Below are 9697 nucleotides of genomic sequence, written 5' to 3'. Positions count from 1 at the left end.
CACCTACATGCCAAAGACTCCCAACTTACCTGTCCAGCTCTGGCCTTCCCCCAGGAGCCCCAGACTCTAGTATCCAACAGCTTGTCAAACCTTGGATATCTACTAGGTATCTCAAATCATCATGTCCCAATTTAAACTTGCAATTTCCCCAGCTCCCTAACTCCTTCCTCACCTCGGTTAAACAAAACAAAAAACAAAACAAAAAACCCCCGCAATACTATTCATCTGCCTGGTCCAGTAAAAATTATGGTTTTCCTTCCTTTATCTTCTGTGTCATACATCAGATTCTGCAAATTCCACCTTCAGAATCTGTTCCACACCTGGCTTCCATGGTTGTCCCTGACACTTGTCTCATGCCTGGACGTCTTAACAGTCTCCTGATAGAGCTCCCTGCTTCTACCCTTACCCAGTCCAGAGTCTTCTCCATGCAGCAGCCAAAGTGGTATTTTTATTTTTATTTATTTTCTTAAAAGATGTGTTTATTATTTTATTCATTTATTTTATTTATTTTTGGCTGCATCGGGTCTTAGTTGCAGCACGCAGGATCTTCATTGAGGCATGCAGGGTCTTTAGTTGCAGTGCGCGGGCTTCTCTCTAGTTGTGGTGCAGAGGCTCCAGGGCGTGTGGGCTCTGTAATTTGTGGCACACAGGCTCTCTAGCTGAGGCGCACGAGCTCAGTAGTTGTGGCACACGGGCCTAGTTGCTCCGCGGCATGTGGGATCCCAGTTCCCTGACCAGGGATCAAACCCGCGTCCCCTGCATTGTAAGGTGGATTCTTTACCACTGGACCACCAGGGAAGTCCCCAAAGTGGTATTTTTAAAGCAGAAATCACACTACATCACCCACAGCTTTTAGCATTCCAGGGGGCTGGCATTGTGCTTAAAACTAAAGTCTTTCAGACATACATGACACTGATAAACTGGGTCCACCCCCCATCACTCTGCTCCTCGCTCACTCCACTCTAGCCACTCCGGCCTCCTCACTAATCCTCCAACACAGCAAATGTATTCTTGCCTCAGGGCCTTTGCACTTGTGACTCCTGCTTGAAACACCTTCTCCCAGATATCTAAACAACAGGCTGTCCCATTGTGTTCAGGTCTCTTGCTCAGATGTTGCCTCCTCCTTCCTTGATTGTCCTATCTAAAACAGCAGCCCCTTGACACCTCACCTGCATAATGCACTAGTCCCTTATCCTGCTTTATTTTTCCCTATAGCACTTACCACCATTTGACATTATATTAAGTGTTTGTTTCTTCATTGCCCTTTGTCCCCATTAGAAAGTCATTCCTATGAGAGCAGGGGCTTGTCTGTCTTGTTCAGCATCTCCCCAGTGCCTGCACACAGTGGATATGAATGAACAGATGAAGGAAGGACTGAGAAAGTGAAACAGCAAATGAGCAAAGGAAGAAGTGGCAGCCTGGGGCCCTGGGCAATCCTCCAACAGAGAGGGCCCTGGGATCCCAGTCCTTGGGTCCCTGCAGGGCTCACCTAGATGGTGCCACTAAGAGCTCCCTGCACAGACAGCCCCTGGGTAGAAACAGGCCTTGGGCTAGGACACAGTGCCCCCTGGTGGTCAGGACACCTGCAGCTCCAGGGCCAGTTCCCTAGATGTTTCCAAAGACTTTCTCTTCCACAGTCTGGTTGGAACCTCACAAAAATAGCCATGAAACAAAAAGGTTTACATTTGTAATAAAAAAAAGTATGCCAAAACAAAAAGAATCTACTGTATAAAACAGGAAACTATATTCAATATCTTGTAATAACCTATAATAGAAAATAATTTGAAAAAGAATGTATATATGTAACTGAATCACTTTGCTGTACATTTGTTTTTTGTTTTTTTTTTTAACATCTTTATTGGAGTATAATTGCTTTACAATGGTATGTTAGTTTCAGCTTCACAACAAAATGAATCAGTTATATATATACATATATTCCCATATCTCTTCCCGCTTGCGTCTCCCTCCCTCCCACCCTCCCTATCCCACCCCTCCAGGCGGTCACAAAGCACCGAGCTGATCTCCCTGTGCTATGCGGCTGCTTCCCACTAGCTATCTACCTTACGTTTGGTAGTGTATATATGTCCATGCCTCTTTATCGCTTTGTCACCGTTTACCCTTCCCCCTCCCCATAGCCTCAAGTCCATTCTCTAGTGAGTCTGTGTCTTTATTCCTGTTTCACCCCTAGGTTTTTCATGACATTTTTTTTCTTAAATTCCATATATATGTGTTAGCATACGGTATTTGTCTCTCTCTTTCTGACTTACTTCACTCTGTATGACAGACTCTAGGTCTATCCACCTCATTACAAATAGCTCAATTTCGTCTCTTTTTATGGCTGAGTAATATTCCATTGTATATATGTGCCACATCTTCTTTATCCATTCATCCGATGATGGACACTTAGGTTGTTTCCATCTCTGGGCTATTGTAAATAGAGCTGCAATGAACATTTTGGTACATGACTCTTTTTGAATTATGGTTTTCTCAGGGTATATGCCCAGTAGTGGGATTGCTGGGTCATATGGTAGTTCTATTTGTAGCTTTTTAAGGAACCTCCATACTGTTCTCCACAGTGGCTGTATCAATTTACATTCCCACCAACAGTGTAAGAGGGTTCCCTTTTCTCCACACCCTCTCCAGCATTTATTGTTTCTAGATTTTTTGATGATGGCCATTCTGACTGGTGTGAGATGATATCTCATTGTAGTTTTGATTTGCATTTCTCTAATGATTAGTGATGTTGAGCATTCTTTCATGTGTTTGTTGGCAGCCTGTATATCTTCTTTGGAGAAATGTCTATTTAGGTCTTCTGCCCATTTTTGGATTGGGTTGTTTGTTTTTTTGTTATTAAGCTGCATGAGCTGCTTATAAATTTTGGAGATTAATCCTTTGTCAGTTGCTTCATTTGCAAATATTTTCTCCCATTCTGAGGGTTGTCTTTTGGTCTTCTTTATGGTTTCCTTTGCTGCGCAAAAGCTTTTAAGTTTCATTAGGTCCCATTTGTTTACTTTTGTTTTTATTTCCATTTCTCTAGGAGGTGGGTCAAAAAGGACCTTGCTGTGATTTATGTCATAGAGTGTTCTGCCTATGTTTTCCTCTAAGAGTTTGATAGTTTCTGGCCTTACATTGAGGTCTTTAATCCATTTTGAGCTTATTTTTGTGTATGGTGTTAGGGAGTGATCTAATCTCATACTTTTACATGTAGCTGTCCAGTTTTCCCAGCACCACTTATTGAATATGCTGTCCTTTCTCCACTGTACATTTCTGCCTCCTTTGTCAAAGATAAAGTGACCATATGTGCGTGGGTTTATCTCTGGGCTTTCTATCCTGTTCCATTGATCTATATTTCTGTTTTTGTGCCAGTACCATACTGTCTTGATTACTGTAGCTTTGTAGTATAGTCTGAAGTCAGGAAGCCTGAATCCTCCAGCTCCATTTTTCGTTCTCAAGATTGCTTTGGCTATTCGGGGTCTTTTGTGTTTCCATACAAATTTTGAAATTTTTTGTTCTAGTTCCGTGAAAAATGCCAGTGGTAGTTTCATAGGGATTGCATTGAATCTGTAGATTGCTTTGGGTAGTAGAGTCATTTTCACAATGTTGATTCTTCCAATCCAAGAACATGGTATATCTCTCCATCTATTTGTATCATCTTTAATTTCTTTCATCAGTGTCTTATAATTTTCTGCATACAGGTCTTTTGTCTCCTTAGGTAGGTTTATTCCTAGGTATTTTATTCTTTTTGTTGCAATGGTAAATGGGAGTTTTTTCTTGATTTCACTTTCAGATTTTTCATCCTTAGTGTATAGGAATGCCAGAGATTTCTGTGCATTAATTTTGTATCCTGCTACTTTACCAAATTCATTGATTAGCTCTAGTAGTTTTCTGGTAGCATCTTTAGGATTCTCTATGTATAGTATCATGTCATCTGCAAACAGTGACAGCTTTACTTCTTCTTTTCCGATTTGGATTCCTTTTATTTCCTTTTCTTCTCTGATTGCTGTGGCTAAAACTTCCAAAACTATGTTGAATAAGAGTGGTGAGAGTGGGCAACCTTGTCTTGTTCCTGATCTTAGTGGAAATGCTTTCAGTTTTTCACCATTGAGGACGATGTTGGCTGTGAGTTTGTCATATATGGCCTTTATTATGTTGAGGAAAGTTCCCTCTATGCCTACTTTCTGCAGGGTTTTTATCATAAATTGGTGTTGAATTTTGTCAAAAGCTTTCTCTGCATCTATTGAGATGATCATATGGTTTTTCTCATTCAGTTTGTTAATATGGTGTATCACGTTGATTGATTTGCGTATATTGAAGAATCCTTGCATTCCTGGAATAAACCCCACTTGATCATGGTGTATGATCCGTTTAATGTGCTGTTGGATTCTGTTTGCTAGTATTTTGTTGAGGATCTTTGCATCTATGTTCATCAGTGATATTGGCCTGTAGTTTTCTTTCTTTGTGACATCCTTGTCTGATTTTGGTATCAGGGTGATGGTGGCCTCGTAGAATGAGTTGGGGAGTGTTCCTCCCTCTGCTGTATTTTGGAAGAGTCTGAGAAGGATAGGTGATAGCTCTTCTCTAAATGTTTGGTAGAATTCGCCTGTGAAGCCATCTGGTCCTGGACTTTTGCTTGTTGGAAGGTTTTTAATCACAGTTTCAATTTCAGTGCTTGTGATTGGTCTGTTCATATTTTCTATTTCTTCCTGATTCAGTCTTGGCAGGTTGTGCCTTTCTAAGAATTTGTCCATTTCTTCCAGGTTGTCCATTTTATTGGCATAGAGTTGCTTGTAGTAATCTCTCATGATCTTTTGTATTTCTGCAGTGTCAGTTGTTACTTCTCCTTTTTCATTTCTAATTCTATTGATTTGAGTCTTCTCCCTTTTTTTCTTGATGAGTCTGGCTAATGGTTTATCAATTTTGTTTATCCTTTCAAAGAACCAGCTTTTAGTTTTATTGATCTTTGCTATCGTTTCCTTCATTTCTTTTTCATTTATTTCTGATCTGATTTTTATGATTTCTTTCCTCCTGCTAACTTTGGGGTTTTTTTGTTCTTCTTTCTCTAATTGCTTTAGGTGCAAGGTTAGGTTGTTTATTCGAGATGTTTCCTGTTTCTTAAGGTAAGATTGTATTGCTATAAACTTCCCTCTTAGAACTGCTTTTGCTGCATCCCATAGATTTTGAGTCGTCGTGTCTCCATTGTCATTTGTTTCTAGGTATTTTTTGATTTCCTCTTTGATTTCTTCAGTGATCACTTCGTTATTAAGTAGTGTATTGTTTAGCCTCCATGTGTTTGTATTTCTCCTGTAATTGATATTGAGTCTCATAGCATTGTGGTCAGAAAAGATACTTGATACAATTTCAATTTTCTGAAATTTACCAAGGCTTGATTTGTGACCCAAGATATGATCTATCCTGGAGAATGTTCCATGAGCACTTGAGAAAAATGTGTATTCTGTTGTTTTTGGATGGAATGTCCTATAAATATCAATTAACTCCATCTCGTTTAATGTATCATTTAAAGCTTGTGTTTCCTTATTTATTTTCATTTTGGATGATCTGTCCATCGGTGAAAGTGGGGTGTTAAAGTCCCCTACTATGAATGTGTTACTGTCGATTTCCCCTTTTATGGCTGTTAGTATTTGCCTTATGTACTGAGGTGCTCCTATGTTGGGTGCATAAATATTTACAATTGTTATATCTTCCTCTTGGATCGATCCCTTGATCATTATGTAGTGTCCTTCTTTGTCTCTTGTAATAGTCTTTGTTTTAAAGTCTATTTTGTCTGATATGAGAATTGCTACTCCAGCTTTCTTTTGGTTTCCATTTGCATGAAATACCTTTTTCCATCCCCTTACTTTCAGTCTGTATGTGTCTCTAGGTCTGAAGTGGGTCTCTTGTAGACAGCAAATATATGGGTCTTGTTTTTGTATCCATTCAGCCAATCTGTGTCTTTTGGTGGGAGCATTTAGTCCATTTACATTTAAGGTAATTATCGATATGTGTGTTCCCATTCCCATTTTCTTAATTGTTTTGGGTTCGTTATTGTAGGTCTTTTCCTTCTTTTGTGTTTCTTGCCTAGAGAAGTTCCTTTAGCAGTTGTTGTAGAGCTGGTTTGGTGGTGCTGAACTCTCTCAGCTTTTGCTTGTCTGTAAAGGTTTTGATTTCTCCATCAAATCTGAATGAGATCCTTGCTGGGTAGAGTAATCTTGGTTGCAGGTTTTTCTCCTTCAACACTTTCAATATGTCCTGCCACTCCCTTCTGGCTTGCAGAGTTTCTGCTGAAAGATCAGCTGTTAACCTTATGGGTATTCCCTTGGGTGTTATTTGTTGTTTTTCCCTTGCTGCTTTTAATATGTTTTCTTTGTATTTAATTTTTGACAGTTTGATTAATATGTGTCTTGGCGTATTTCTCCTTGGATTTATCCTGTATGGGACTCTCTGTGCTTCCTGGACTTGATTAACTATTTCCTTTCCCATATTAGGGAAGTTTTCAACTATAATCTCTTCAAATATTTTCTCAGTCCCTTTCTTTTTCTCTTCTTCTTCTGGAACCCCTATAATTCGAATGTTGGTGCGTTTAATGTTGTCCCAGAGGTCTCTGAGACTGTCCTCAGTTCTTTTCATTCTTTTTTCTTTATTCTGCTCTGCAGTAGTTATTTCCACTATTTTACCTTCCAGGTCACTTATCCGTTCTTCTGCCTCAGTTATTCTGCTATTGATCCCATCTAGAGTACTTTTAATTTCATTTATTGTGTTGTTCATCGTTGCTTGTTTCATCTTTAGTTCTTCTAGGTCCTTGTTAACTGATTCTTGCATTTTGTCCATTCTATTGTCCATTCTATCTCCAAGATTTCGGATCAACCTTACTATCATTATTCTGAATTCTTTTTCAGGTAGACTGCCTATTTCCTCTTCATTTGTTAGGTCTCATGGGTTTTTATCTTGCTCCTTCATCTGCTGTGTGTTTTTCTGTCTTTTCATTTTGCTTATCTTACTGTGTTTGGGGTCTCCTTTTTTGCAGGCTGAAGGTTCGTAGTTCCTGTTGTTTTTTGTGTCTGTCCCCAGTGGCTAAGGTTGGTTCAGTGGCTTGTGTAGGCTTCCTGGTGGAGGGTACTAGTGCCTGTGTTCTGGTGGATGAGGCTGGATCTTGTCTTTCTGGTGGGCAGGTCCACGTCTGGTGGTGTGTTTTGGAGTGTCTGTAGACTTATTATGATTTTGGGCAGCCTCTCTGCTAATGGGTGGGGTTGTGTTCCTGTCTTGCTAGTTCTTTGGCATAGGATGTCCCGCACTGTAGCTTGCTGGTCGTTGAGTGAAGCTGGGTGCTGGCGTTGAGATGGAGATCTCTCGGAGATTTTTGCTGTTTGATATTATGTGCAGCTGGGAGGCCTCTTGTGGACCAGTGTCCTGAAGTTGGCTCTCCCACCTCAGAGGCACAGCACTAACTCCTGGCTGCAGCACCAAGAGCCTTTCATCCACAGGGCTCCTTAATTTGGGATGATTCGTTGTCTATTCAGGTATTCCACAGATGCAGGGTATATCAAGTTGATTGTGGAGCTTTAATCCGCTGCTTCTGAGGCTGCTGGGAGAGATTTCCCTTTCTCTTCTTTGTTCTCACAGTTCCCAGGGGCTCAGCTTTGGATTTGGCCCCGCCTGTGCGTGTAGGTCGCCGGAGGGCGTCTGTTCTTTGCTCAGACAGGACGGGGTTAAAGGAGCCGCTGATTCGGAGGCTCTGGCTCACTCAGGCCGGCGGGTAGGGAGGGTCACGGAGTGTGGGGCGGGCCTGCGGCGGCAGAGGCCGGCGTGACGTTGCAGCCTGAGGCGCGCCGTTCGTTCTCCCGGGGGAGTTGTCCCTGGATCCCGGGACCCTGGCAGTGGCGGGCTGCACAGGCTCCCCGGAAGGGCGTGTGGCTAGTGACCTGTGTTCGCACACAGGCCTCCTGGTGGCGGCAGCAGCGGCCTTAGCGTCTCATGTCTGTCTCTGGGCTCCGCACTTTTAGCCGCGGCTCGCGCCCGTCCCTGGAGCTCTCTCAAGCAGCGTTCCTAATCCCCTCTCCTCGCGCACCAGGAAACAAAGAGGGACGTAAAAGTCTCTTGCCTCTTCGGCAGGTCCAGACTTTTCCCCGGACTCTCTCCCGGCCAGCCGCGGTGCACTAACGCCCTGCAGGCTGTGTTCACGCCGCCAACCTCAGTCCTCTCCCGGCGCTCCGACAAAAGCCGGAGCCTCAGCTCCCAGTCCCGCCCGCCCCGGCGGGCGAGCAGACAAGCCTCTCGGCTGGTGAGTGCCGGTCGGCCCGATCCTCTGCGCTGGAATCTGTCCGCTTTGCCCTCTGCACCCCTGTTGCTGTGCTCTCCTCCGCGGCTCCCAAGCTCCCCTACTCCGCCTCCCGAAGTCTCCAGCCGCGAAGGGGCTTCCTAGTGTGTGGACACTTTTCCTCCTTCACAGCTCTCTCCCGCTGGTGCAGGACCCGTCCCTATCCTTTTGTCTCTGTTTAGTTTTTTCTTTTGCCCTAACCAGGTACGTGGGGGGTTCCTCGCCTTTTGGGAGGTCTGAGGTCTTCTGCCAGCGTTCAGTAGGTGCTCCGTAGGAGTTGTTCCACGCGTAGATGTATTTCTGGTGTATCTGTGGGGAGGAAGGTGATCTCCGCGTCTTACTCTTCCGCCATCTTCCTGCTGTACATTTGAAACATTGTAAATCAACTATACTTCAATTTAAAAATGAATATAGGGTTTCCCTGGTGGCGCAGTGGTTGAGAGTCCGCCTGCCGATGCAGGGGACACGGGTTCGTGCCCCAGTCTGGGAGGATCCCACATGCTGCGGAGTGGTTGGACCCGTGAGCCATGGCCGCTGGGCCTGCACATCTGGAGCCTGTGCTCCGCAACGGGAGAGGTGACAACAGTGAGAGGCCCGCGTACCGCAAAAAAATAAATAAATAAAAATGAATATAAATGGGCTTCCCTGGTGGCAGAGTGGTTAAGAATCTGCCTGCCAATGCAGGGGACACAGGTTTGAGCCCTGGTCTGGGAAGATCCCACATGCTGCGGAGCAACTAAGCCCGTGTACCACAACTACTGAGCCTGTGCTCTAGAGCCCTAGAGCTACAACTACTGAGCCATGTGCCACAACTACTGGAGCCTACGCGCCTAGAGCTCATGCTCCGCTACAAGAGAAGTCACCACAATGAGTAGCCCCTGCTCGCTGCAACTAGAGAAAGCCTGCGTGTGCAGCAATGAAGACCCAACGCAGCCAAAAATAAAATAAATAAATAAATTTATTAAAAAAAAAAAAGACTATCATTGTGAAGTGACAGTGGAGTGTCACTGTCATAAAGATGAGGCTTGGGATGTACCAAGGGTGTTAGCAGCTGAGGTGGAGTTGAGGTCAAGGGGCCAGGAGGCCGGATCTTTGGGGGCACGATCCTTGAGTGCATGGTGGCCCAGCGTTGGTGACAGGAACAGCAATAAGGGGAGGACAGTAAGGCAGGCACTAAAGTCTTCAAGAGACTCCTTATTTCCCTCTGGAGTGAGGACTCCTTGAGAACAGGACTGTGGCTGTAATGAACATGGCCGTGACCTCAGTGCCTGGCACAGAGTAGGCACCTGATCAAACTCGAATGAATGTATGCTTGGTACGCAATTTGATCTTTATCCTTGACAGTTGAGGAAGACTGAGGCCAGGGGTTCCACAGAAGTGTCTGTG

Source organism: Pseudorca crassidens, chromosome 3 (assembly GCF_039906515.1).
Source record: "Pseudorca crassidens isolate mPseCra1 chromosome 3, mPseCra1.hap1, whole genome shotgun sequence".
Lineage (NCBI taxonomy): Eukaryota > Metazoa > Chordata > Mammalia > Artiodactyla > Delphinidae > Pseudorca > Pseudorca crassidens.
Note: the sequence above shows the minus strand (reverse complement) of the source record.